The sequence below is a fragment of the Myotis yumanensis genome, unplaced genomic scaffold (assembly GCF_028538775.1).
Source record: "Myotis yumanensis isolate MYYU_CA2020_CCGP unplaced genomic scaffold, mMyoYum1.0.hap1 SCAF_3, whole genome shotgun sequence".
NCBI classification, from domain to species: Eukaryota; Metazoa; Chordata; class Mammalia; order Chiroptera; family Vespertilionidae; genus Myotis; species Myotis yumanensis.
In genome coordinates this window covers 131,652,814-131,663,530 of record NW_027223754.1, presented here as the reverse complement: position 1 = coordinate 131,663,530, position 10,717 = coordinate 131,652,814, and the positions used below count along the sequence as shown (strand labels likewise).

General features: G+C 42.3%; 1 protein-coding gene across 5 annotated transcripts in view; it reads left to right on the top strand.

The window, feature by feature from the left end:
• Positions 1–575: 575 nt before the first annotated feature.
• Positions 576–10,717, top strand: part of ATP2B1 (ATPase plasma membrane Ca2+ transporting 1) — a 139,271-nt gene continuing 129,129 nt past the window's right edge. For 4 of the 5 annotated variants that reach the window (XM_070409614.1, XM_070409612.1, XM_070409610.1 and 1 more), the window contains exon 1: positions 576–678. The gene's annotated coding sequence lies outside the window, so the exon portion shown is untranslated. Of the gene's footprint in view, positions 679–1,066; positions 1,283–10,717 lie in introns of those variants that run through there. The other variant, XM_070409611.1, reaches the window with a different exon arrangement.

Here is a 10,717-nt window from a genome sequence, read left to right as displayed (position 1 = left end):
CGGGTGGCTCGGGCGGGGCCCCCGGGGAAGGCGCCCGCGTCCGCCTGCGGCAGTCAGCGCGCTCCAGCCTCCACGGTCGCGGGAGCCCCCGACCCCGCACCGGCACAGCAGCTGTGACTGACGTCGTCACCGCCCCGCACGCCCCAGCCACCCACTCCGCCCTCGCCACCCCCCGCCCCGCTACGTCATGGAAACACGGACGTCAGACCCTCCCAGCCAATCGCAGGCGGCGGCAGGAGGAAAGGCGCTTGAGACACGGGGCGGGGGCAGCGGCGAGTCCCGGCGCTCTGGGAAGGAAGAGAGGGAGGGCCGGGCGGAGGCGTGGGCCCCCCCGCCCCGCACTCCAGCACCCTTTCCGGACCGCGCGGCAAGTTCTCCTCGCCGGGCGCGCGCTCGCCAGCCGGGGGCGCGCTCGCTGGGTCCTCCCCTTAAACGCCCCCTCCGCGCCGCCGGGCTCCCAGTCCCGGTCCCAGCCCGGCGCTCACCGCGTGCGCGCGCGCCCGCCCGCCCCCAGGCTCCCCGCGGGTCGTGTCACGTGACCGCGCCCAGCCAAGGCGGCAGCGGCGGCGGCGCGAGCTTCGGCGGCGGCGGTGGCAGTGGCAGCGGGAGCAGCTGCGCCGCCAGCGTGGAGCGGGAGGCGTGTGGGTGTGAAGAGAAGGGAGCACCAGACCGGAACGGGTGAGAGTTCTCTCCCCCTGCCTCCTCCGACGATCTTGAGGGCCACCCGGTGCCAACGGGGCTCTAGCCCTCAGCTGCGCGCAGCCCCCTCGTGCTCGGCCGTCCGCCGAGTGGCCGCGGGCCCCGCCCCTAGCGGGTCGGGCTGCGGTGCTCAGCGAGGGGTCTGCACCCCGCCCGCCGCTGCCTTTGCGGATGGCGGCGTGAGGCTGGCGGAGCTACCCGTGCTGAGCGCGGCGCGCCCAGTGTGCGGCTTTGCGGAGCCGAGGAGGCGGGTCCTGCGGGGACCCGGGCGGCCACTCGGCGGCTGCCGGGCTCTGGGCGGGGGCCGAGCCGGGTGCCGCCTCCTGCTCTGCCGCCTCCTCACTGTGCAGCGTGAGTAGGGAGCCCCGGCTGGTGGACGCCGAGCCTCTCGGCTCCGTAGCCTCATCCCCGAGGTGCAGCCGCACCTCCGCGTGGCGCGCTCAGCCCTGCGAGCGGGCTGCGGACTCGCCGAGGACCGAGCCCCTGCGCTCTGCGCTTCCCGCTGTCCCTCACCCAGCCCCCGACCCCCTGCAGCCCCCCCTTCCCTTTCTCCTTTGGAAAATGGTTCCTGCTGCCGGGCGAGGTGAGTGGCGGCCGCCATCCGCCCGCGGCCGGGGCGATGGGGCAGGTCACCTGCGGGAAGGCCAGGCGGAACTCGGGGGTCAGGGAGTCGCGGAGGGGGTCCTGACAGTTGGGTGCCCCGCGCCCCACAGCGGCTTCAGCAGGTCCGGGAGAAGTTGGCGGGGGCGTGCGGGGGGCCTCTTGCAGGTTGTCTCCTGCCGCGCCCGCACGGGAGATCGTAAAGGTGAGCGGGTTCCTGGGAGTGCGCCTTAGCGCGGTCCGGCCGGGAGTCCCCGCCCAGGGCCCGAGGGACCGGCTCGGTGGGGCTCCGTGCGTGCACTCGCCGCTCTCCTCCGAGCCGCCGCGGCAGAGCCGGAGCTCATCCCGTCGCCAGCCGCCCCCGCCCGGCGCGTGGTGACCTTCAGGGCAGCGGTGCCCGGCACTCCCTCCCCGCGCCCCGAGGGGTCACCCCTTTAATCCCCGCCTTCGGCCCCACTGGGTCTCCGACGGGGACTCCTCGCCAGCCCCTGTGCGGGGCTGGTGGACTGATTCGTATCACACCGACGGCGATTCCCTGGGAGTTGGAGAGCCGTCTCGTCTCGCCTTTCTCCCGGCGTCTCCTGTCTTCCCCAACCTCCCTCCCCAGGATGTTCCTGGCTGCTTCCGATTCGCATTTTTTCGATTTAGTTTAAGGGGGCGGGGGGACACATACCCTGCGTCCTGCACCCCATTTTTGGAAAGGGTCAGTGAGAACGAATCGGGTTCCCGTTGCGGGGTTGGGGATATGCTCCCTGTATTACATTTGCAGGAGAATCCTGTGGCTAAGCTAGTTAGCGACCCCTGGTTCTGCGCCGCGGTCACTAGCCAGGCTGGTCTCCGTGCGCATTTCATTCACCAGTTTTCTGCGGGACTCGCAGTGCTGGCAAGTGTGCTCGCATCCTGTGCGGTGCAGCGGGCTGGACGTCCAGGGCAGGGGGTGCTCGGGTGGGCGGGAGGGGTCTCTAAATCTTCGGAGGGCTTGACCCTCCTCCGCAGGCGTATTTTTACCCTTCCTGGGGGGTTAGATCGCAGCAGCCAGCCACTTTCGCTGCTATGCATTCCACTTTTCTGGGTTTATTAATAATCTAATGGCTCCTGTTGGTATCGATTGCTGTTCATGATAAATTACTTAGGGATTTTTTTTTTCTCATACGTGTGTAGGTCTATGCTTGTATCTGGACTGTCTGCCTTTCAACATGGAAGCCTTTGTTGTGTTTAACCTCCACCTGAGGACAGTCTTACTTTAAAATAACGCTCTTGTACAGCGTGGGCGTATTTTCTAAGAAGAAGTACTTGTAAGGATCTGCTTTGTATGAGGCTCTCCTTGAACAGAGGGTGTGTAACCCTTTGGATGGTGGCCCACAGGAGTGAATGGAGGGCCTTCACCGCTTGCCCTGCTGCTAGCCTTCCCCAGACTCCTTATCCTTGTGAGTGGCAGAGACGGATCGGATCGGGGGAATTAGTAGGATTGGAGGGGAATCTTTTTTTGTATTTGGCCTTTCTGCTGGGTCCCCCCTCCCCCTCTTTTTTTTTTCTTCTTTTTCCACCTGATGAGTTCAAATTTGAAGTAAATAGAAACATTTTCTTTAAAAGAGCCTTTGAAAGCTAGTATATGAAATGGGCTTATTTAGCCATGACTTCAGGGGGATGTTTTTAGCTTCTACCTTGCTTTGGGTGAGACAGTTAAATTGCTGTAATTAAGGGTGAATCTCTGTCCTGATTTTGGCTTGGGTGTAACTGCTAAGATCTTTGAAAAGTGTTATTGCCTACCATATAGTCTGCAAAAGTGAGTCACAATCGGGTGAGTTGAGGACAGAGCGCCACCTTTAATTTAAAATTTCATGATTTTGTTTTATTAAAATGGTGAAAATTCAGAGTACGCCTTCTTGATTTTTATTGCAGTTGTCATTACTGGCATCCTCATTTAGATGTATGAGATGGTTTTGTCTTCATTTTCCTGTAATTCTTGACTCTTTTAGGGGGATTTCTGCAACTATATGGGAAATCATGGTTTTCAAATTGAAGCTTGGGGTTCAATGTATTCTGAGATGAGGTGAGAAACTTGATTTGTGCTTATGATAAAATAATAGGGGCAATGATATCTAGACACTTAGAAAAAGAAATAAGGAAAGTAATAGCTGCATTGTATGTGACAGCTAGCATTGACACCAAATAAGGGTACCTACCAGCATGATAGTGGTCTTACATTATTTTTTTTTAGCTTGTGTGCTATTAACATTCTAAAGTAAACATGTACAATTATTAACCTTGCTTGAATAAGGTCTAGTAATTCTTTTTGTTTGTTATTCATCTTCCAACAGTTTGCCTTTCATAGTTTTACAATTGTTTTTAAATAATACAAATAAGGACTTGCAGCAGGACTAACATGAAAAGTTATTAAAGACCATGTTGGAACAAGTGGTTCCTATATATCCTCTCGAATATATCACATATAAAAGAAAATGGAGTTTTTAATGCTTAGAAACCAAATGCTATAGTGACAGTTGAACTAGTGAGTTTCCTTCCCTGCCCACCTGCTCTGTCCCCCTCCCTCCCAAATAAAAATAATTAAGGTACACTATCTCTTTAGGCACAGAAGACACAAAGATTTATTAGCTCTCAAGTAATGAATAAATTAATGTATGGATAGTACCAAATACAGTTTCAGTTATAAACCACAAGCTATTATTGTCCTATCTGTATTTAAGTTTCAACACTTATGATTCCTTCACAAACTAAAATAAAACATAAGCTATTGAGCTATAGATAAATTTTATTAAGTTAAAGCTAAACAAATCTGCTTGGGGTGAAAGGTGGTTTATGCTTTTTCAATCTGTGGAATATGGCCCCAGGTTAAAGGCCATTTTTGAGCAATTAGTTCGATGTATGCAGAGTAATTGTACGTTGTTATGCACACTTTGACAGAATCCTTGATTTGGGGATTTCATTTTTTTGACAGTCATGTTAACTTCCATTTTGGATGAAATAGTCTCTTACCATATAAATTGAGTTGTATAGATCCACAGGTTTTAAGAGAATGGCTAATTACAACTAATACTGGTCTTTTTCAATACTACTAGTAGAAAAAAGGAGTTATTTGCTCTTTTATTTCCCGTTATATTTTTACACATACATGCAGTTGAAACTGGTTGTTTTCGCTTTTTAATTTTGGAGTTTTGTAATGAATGAGAAAAAGAAAAAAAAAAGAAAAATCCACAAATAAAAAGGAATAAAGATCAGGAAGCAGAAACTTAAGAATTACATTTTTGCAGTTTGGGTAAGAATATTTACTCACCTAGTTGAAAAAGAGTAATTATTTTCTAGTAGGTGTCATGATATATAGAAGGGTACTGAGAGCAGCTTACTTTGGAATTTATAGAATCTGAGATAACATTGAAAGAAAATGATACACTAGTTTTGAGAATAATTTAAAAAAAGAAATAACTTTCAATGAGATGTTTTTAGCTTTTCAGATGTTTTGTATACAAACATACACATTGCCTTGTTAAAATTTATTGTGGAAATTGTCAAATATATGAAAATATAGATAGAGAAGGAAAACAGTAATTGTGACAATTATCAACTCATGGTCTATCTAATATCATTTATATCTTTAAACAATAGATGTTAGGAATGGGAACATAGGACAGGTAACTGAATTGATTTCTTATGCTTTATATTTATAGTTTACAGATTATAGTATTCTATATCTAATACAAATAGTATTCTATATCTAATTGAATAGATAGTTTACAGGATATAATATTCTATATCTAATACAAATAGTATTCTATATTTAATTGAATCTGAAGGTCAGTTTTTATGTTTTTCATTGTTTCCGTAACGCTCTATTTTATAGCAGGCAACTAAAGACTATGCCTCTCAAATTTTGCTCTCTTCATAATGCCTTTGGTTTATAAATTGCTTTACAATGTTTAAGAATGTGTTTACATAGTATCTTATTTGATTCTCACAACATATGATCCTGAGATGAGTAATCAGTTGAACCATCCTGCCCCCCAACTCTGCCGCTGCCCTGGAAGGTAAAATGACTTGTCTCTAGGTCCTAAGGTCATATAGCTAGCCGCCAGATTACCCAGAACTACTTTAGGTGGCTTCTCGTTTTTGCTCTATTGCTCTTTCCATTATACATGTTTATGTAAGTTTGTTAAAGTTATATGAATTTATGAAAAATCAGTTTCTGACCAGAGTAAATTTTGTAGTGGAATATAAACAGGTTTGGTTAGGTTTAGCTTTATAAGTTTAATCATTGCTTGTATTTGGGATCATGTAAACAGTTCATGCCCTGATTTACTTAATAACTGAGTAAATAAATTTGAACATATTTGAAATACTGTACTTTTAATATTGCGGATTGGATTATTTTTAAGTTAGCAGCTCTGTTTTCAAGCACCCATTGGTCTCTGAAATTATTTAGGTGTCTCTTAAATCTCGAGTTAAAAATAAAATGGCCCATAAGTTTCTTCTTTTAATTCCTGCTATAATTTTTTTGTGTACTTGTTTGTTTTCCCCCCACAACATGTTTATTACCTAAGTCTTTTTGAAATATTAATCTGTGAATGAAATTTAGTTTAAAAGGCTTGCAAGCCAGGAGATTTTAATTCTTGAAATCCAAAACCTTATTATAAATCTAACAGGGAAGGTAGTGGTTCTCCAGCATCAGTGTGCATGAAGATCACCTGGGGGAGTTATTGAAAGTGCAGATTCCCTGGCATTGCCTCTGCAATTCTGATTCAGCATATTTGGGGTGGGGCCTAGTAGTTTGCATTTTGAAAAACATTGATGTTGAATTTATACCTAAGTTAAACGTATGTAGTAGAGATGTTTTTATAAATTAGAAGGACATCATTGATTTTTTTTTACTTTGAACATAGCGAAATCAGTGTTTTCAAAGTTTTGACTATTATAGCCAGGTTTGATTTATGGATTTGGTGGCTTTGTGGCAATTATAAAATTGATAAATTGAAAATATTTCCATTATAGGTATGCATTGTCTTCTTTCAGAAGGTCCACCTGTGATTATATATTAAGTTACTTATTAAGCACTGTAAACTCCTAGACAGAGAATATTCTCTTTTTTTGTTTTCCTGCCTCAGTGTCTGCCATTTCCAAGTGACTTGAATGAACATGGGAGCTTATTTTTGTAAAAATAATGCATGCTGTGTCAATATAGTACTGTGTATTTATGCTCTAGTCTAGCTCTTATTTTTTGTTAGCAGAAAAGACATCATTGGCTTGTTCCTTCAAACTAAAAGGACATAAATTGGTGAATAAGTAGTGATTCTTACTAGTTTCAGTTAAAAAGCAGCCGTTCCTTCAAAAACAGCAGCTTAGTGCCTACTTATCTTTAAAAACTATTAATGATATAAGACTAATTGATAATTTAACATTCTGTGCATTAAAACAGAAGTTACTGCTATTTCACTTAAATGGTAAATAACAGATTATAGTTCAGCAATTTATTGTAAGATCCATTTGTTATAAACTGATCTGACTTTTTGAACTATTTTATCTACTAGTTACTAGAATATACACACATGGATTACTTTCTATTTAAGACCAGTTTTTAAATGCAGTTGTTTTTGCTTCATTTATAACAATGCAGTAAATAGTTGCATCTGTATTTAAAATACATATTGTAATGAAATTAATTTCAAAGCAAGTTCAGCTGAAGACTGTGTTTTGTATTTTCCAAAACTTGAGGTTTGTTGGCTATGCCTTAGGATATATTTAGGAATGATGAGTTATAATTACAGATGACTATAGGAATTTAAACTAATAAAGCTTTCTGGCAGTGGAATCCAGATAAACTATGGGTAAAGTTTTCACCAAGTTCTTTTAAACTCTTTTTTAATTACGATTTTTCTAGGAGAGTATCACCTATTTTAAACAATATGCAGTATTTTTAGTTACCTCTTTATTAATAATAATATTTGGTATTTCTACGTAAGATAACTCCCAACAATATGGTTTCTCAAAATGTTGGATACTTGCTTTGTGTTAATATTACTGTCACCTGGGCCTCTGGGGGAAGGAATAAGGATAGTTTTGAATGGAACAGTGCTTGCTTACACTGTGAAATCTGAGATTATACTGCTTAACTGTAAACTGGTATAACTACTATAAAGACCTGAAAAATTTAGGAGTAAAAGTTATTATTTTCTGAAAAGTAGATCTTAAAAAGGATTTGATTGTTTTAAAGATGCTGTTTAAACAACTTGATTATTAACAATGTGGATTTATTGTTCATTGTATTAATTCAGTCAGTTTTCTCTCAGAAAGATTTCAAACAATCTTTTGCTCTCAAAATTCTCAAATCTCCTGCTGTAGTCTACCTTTCATATTTGTGTCAGAATTTATTTTTTGGTTGTAGCTTTCCTGCTGTCATTTTTTCACTAAAACTTTCAGTGGTTCCTTATTTTTCTCTTTATCAACATGCAACTTGACTCTGGAGGCTTTTTATAAAATAGCTCAGTGTTTTCTAAAGTGTTTTTTAGAATACTGGTTCTAAAAAATATTAATAGGGGTTTCATGGGGAGAGGGGGCAAAACCAAAATCCAAGATAGGCTGGTTTACGCAGTTCTCTTATTTGGGACTTCACCCATCCTTTGATACGCTAATATGGACTGAATCTATCTAAATGGATTTTGTGTTTTGCTCCCCTATTTCACAGAATCTCTTTTAGTTAAGCATCTCTCCTGATGTTTTTATATATTACCTAACCAGGATCATCACTTCGTACACCTCCATGGGGTACTACTCACATAGAACACAGTATGAATCGTGTTTCCTGGGAATTGAGAGCAGTGTTGCAGTACTGTGGTACTGCTGACTGCTCAATGACACGACAGTCACATAGTCTGGCAGTGTCCTACATACAATCCTGCTCATTCCCTTTGCTGTGACTTTAGGTGTGTTCTTCCTGTCACCTGATAGGACCCTCCCTCTTTTTGTCTATCTAAATGTTCCCATCCTTCAAAACTCAGCATTAGTTTACCTTTTTGTCATTACTGATTAATTTTTTTTTTGACTGAATTTTTCTACATTTGTAATCTGGATCATACACTTCCCCGTCACTATATATCCTTTTGTTTTGGTCAGTATGTTGAATCGGTATTTTTTTGCCATATTGTTTTAGGACTTAGGCATTTGTTAAGGTAAAGCAGATGAGGTTAAGGAATTTTTCTTGGAGATTTTCTAAAGCCTTTTTACCTTTGAAATTTTAACTTTGCTCAGATGGATTCATAGGACAACCTGTTTTACTTCTGGAGAACAGCTACATTTCATAGAATGTTGTTAGGGTAATAGAATTTAGCTTCTGTATAGGAAGTCTTTACCATTTCTGAATTTCAGTGCAGTAAGTAATTTGTCTGCTTTAGAATTTATTCTGATTATATTCATTATAATAGCTAAAATGTATATCTTAAAATGTCCACTTTCACTATTCACAGGGCGTATGACCTCTTTTCCTTTCATCTGGATTGATGTTCTAAAGATGCGTTTGTTGGATATGTAATCATTAGCACGTTGCAGTACGTAAAACGCCATAATTTGAATCATATATTGTGGTTTAAAATTTAAAATATGATATTCTTGTAATTGCTTTTCATTGGTAGGAATACCATGGAGCTCAGTTTTTAAATCTCTGTTTGCTGCAGGTTGTAATTTTTCTGAAAGAGTTCTTTTCCATGAACTGAGGATTAACTGTTAGTTAGCTTATGACCTGGTACAGAATCACTGTAGGCAGCAGTAAGAAGTGTAGGTATATGGTCTCTGCTAAAGTTTAAAACAGTGATACGGTTTTGTTTTGTTTTCTAACTGCCTTTCTTATGTCCATAAAGGAAAACCTGTACTAGACTTTATAATTTCTTTCTTTCTTTTTTTTTAGACTTTATCATTTCTTATTGAATGCACATGTAATTTCAAACATTTAATGATTTGTGTAGATTTAATATGTAATTTTAAACATATAAGTAATTAATGTTTATGTATACTGGTATTTAGTATTTAAACCAGAGGTCCTCAAACTTTTTAAACAGGGGGCCAGTTCACTGTCCCTCAGACATTCCACACATGTGCACTGCGGGCCCGGGACGAGTCGGCTGCTAAGCAGGACAGGCAGCGGCAGATAAATGTTTTCGGCGGGCCGCATGTGGCCCGCGGGCCGTAGTTTGAGGACCCCTGATGTAAGCCATTATTGTAAAAAAAAAAAAAATGCTTGAAAAGATTGCTCTCCAGAGATGATTTTTCCAGTGATTAGCACAGCTGAAACTGTACAGGTGTCCTCCTGTTGAATGTTCTCCCAATCCGTTTAAATTTTATAGACTTAATTGTTGGTTGGGTATTATAGATGGGATTCTAAGACTTTCTCTTTCTTTAACATTGGAGTAATAATCATAATAAAATTGTTGATCAAAAGAAGAATGTACAGTGTTTTGGGTAGTGAAAAAATAAAAAGAAATCTGTAAAGGCAGAAATCAGTGGAACCAGCTAGTGAAATGGGTAAGGACAGACCTTTTCCTATTGAATTTTGGCATTTTTTTTATTGGGACACATGAGGATGACATTAGCATATACTCTGTTCTACCTTGCTGATACCTAGAGTTATGCAAGATTTACAGTTCCTTTGCTATAATTCTGTCCTTTTCTTCTCTGCTTATACCCATGCCCCAAATCAAATGAGTGATGCTTTATGCTGACTCACAAACTTCAGATACTTACTTTGGACACTCCTGACAACTAATACTGTGGTAGAGAACTGCTGAGTTAAAGGGCACCAGTGCTAACAGGAAGAGGGCTGAAAACAAGGAAACGTCAGTCTGTGAAGTGGGAAGGTGATGACGCATCACGAAAAGGAGATCCTCTAGCATCAAAACCCTCTGATGTCAGGTGTCAGAAAAACAAACATCAGTCAGTCATTTAATGCAAGTACAATGGATTTACAGTAAAGTTTAAATTCACCTGCCTTTGACCTTAAACTCCTTTTTCTTATATATGTAATTGAACACTGGAACTTACCTGATTCTCTTTTGCCTCTGGGCCTCTTGCCACAGCATTCCTTTAGCTAAGAGTGACAACCTTTCTCAGAGCCTATGTATTTTTATGGTATTCTTATGTGCGACTGGACCTAAAACTTCTGATTTTGGTTTTTACTCCGTTTTTTTCATCTTAAGTTCTCTTAAGATTTAAATTTGAGTTTAATCCTCACCTTCAAAAGGCCAAATGACCTTGGGTAAATCACTTGGTTTTTTGTTACTGCCCCCAAAGTACAAAATATAAAGTCAGGGAGTTTTGTTAATATTCTTTCTTGGAAGGTTGACTTAAAATAATTGTATGGACATAGTAGGTCTTCTTCTCCCCACCCCCACCCCAAATTTTCAACCATTCAATTCTTTTA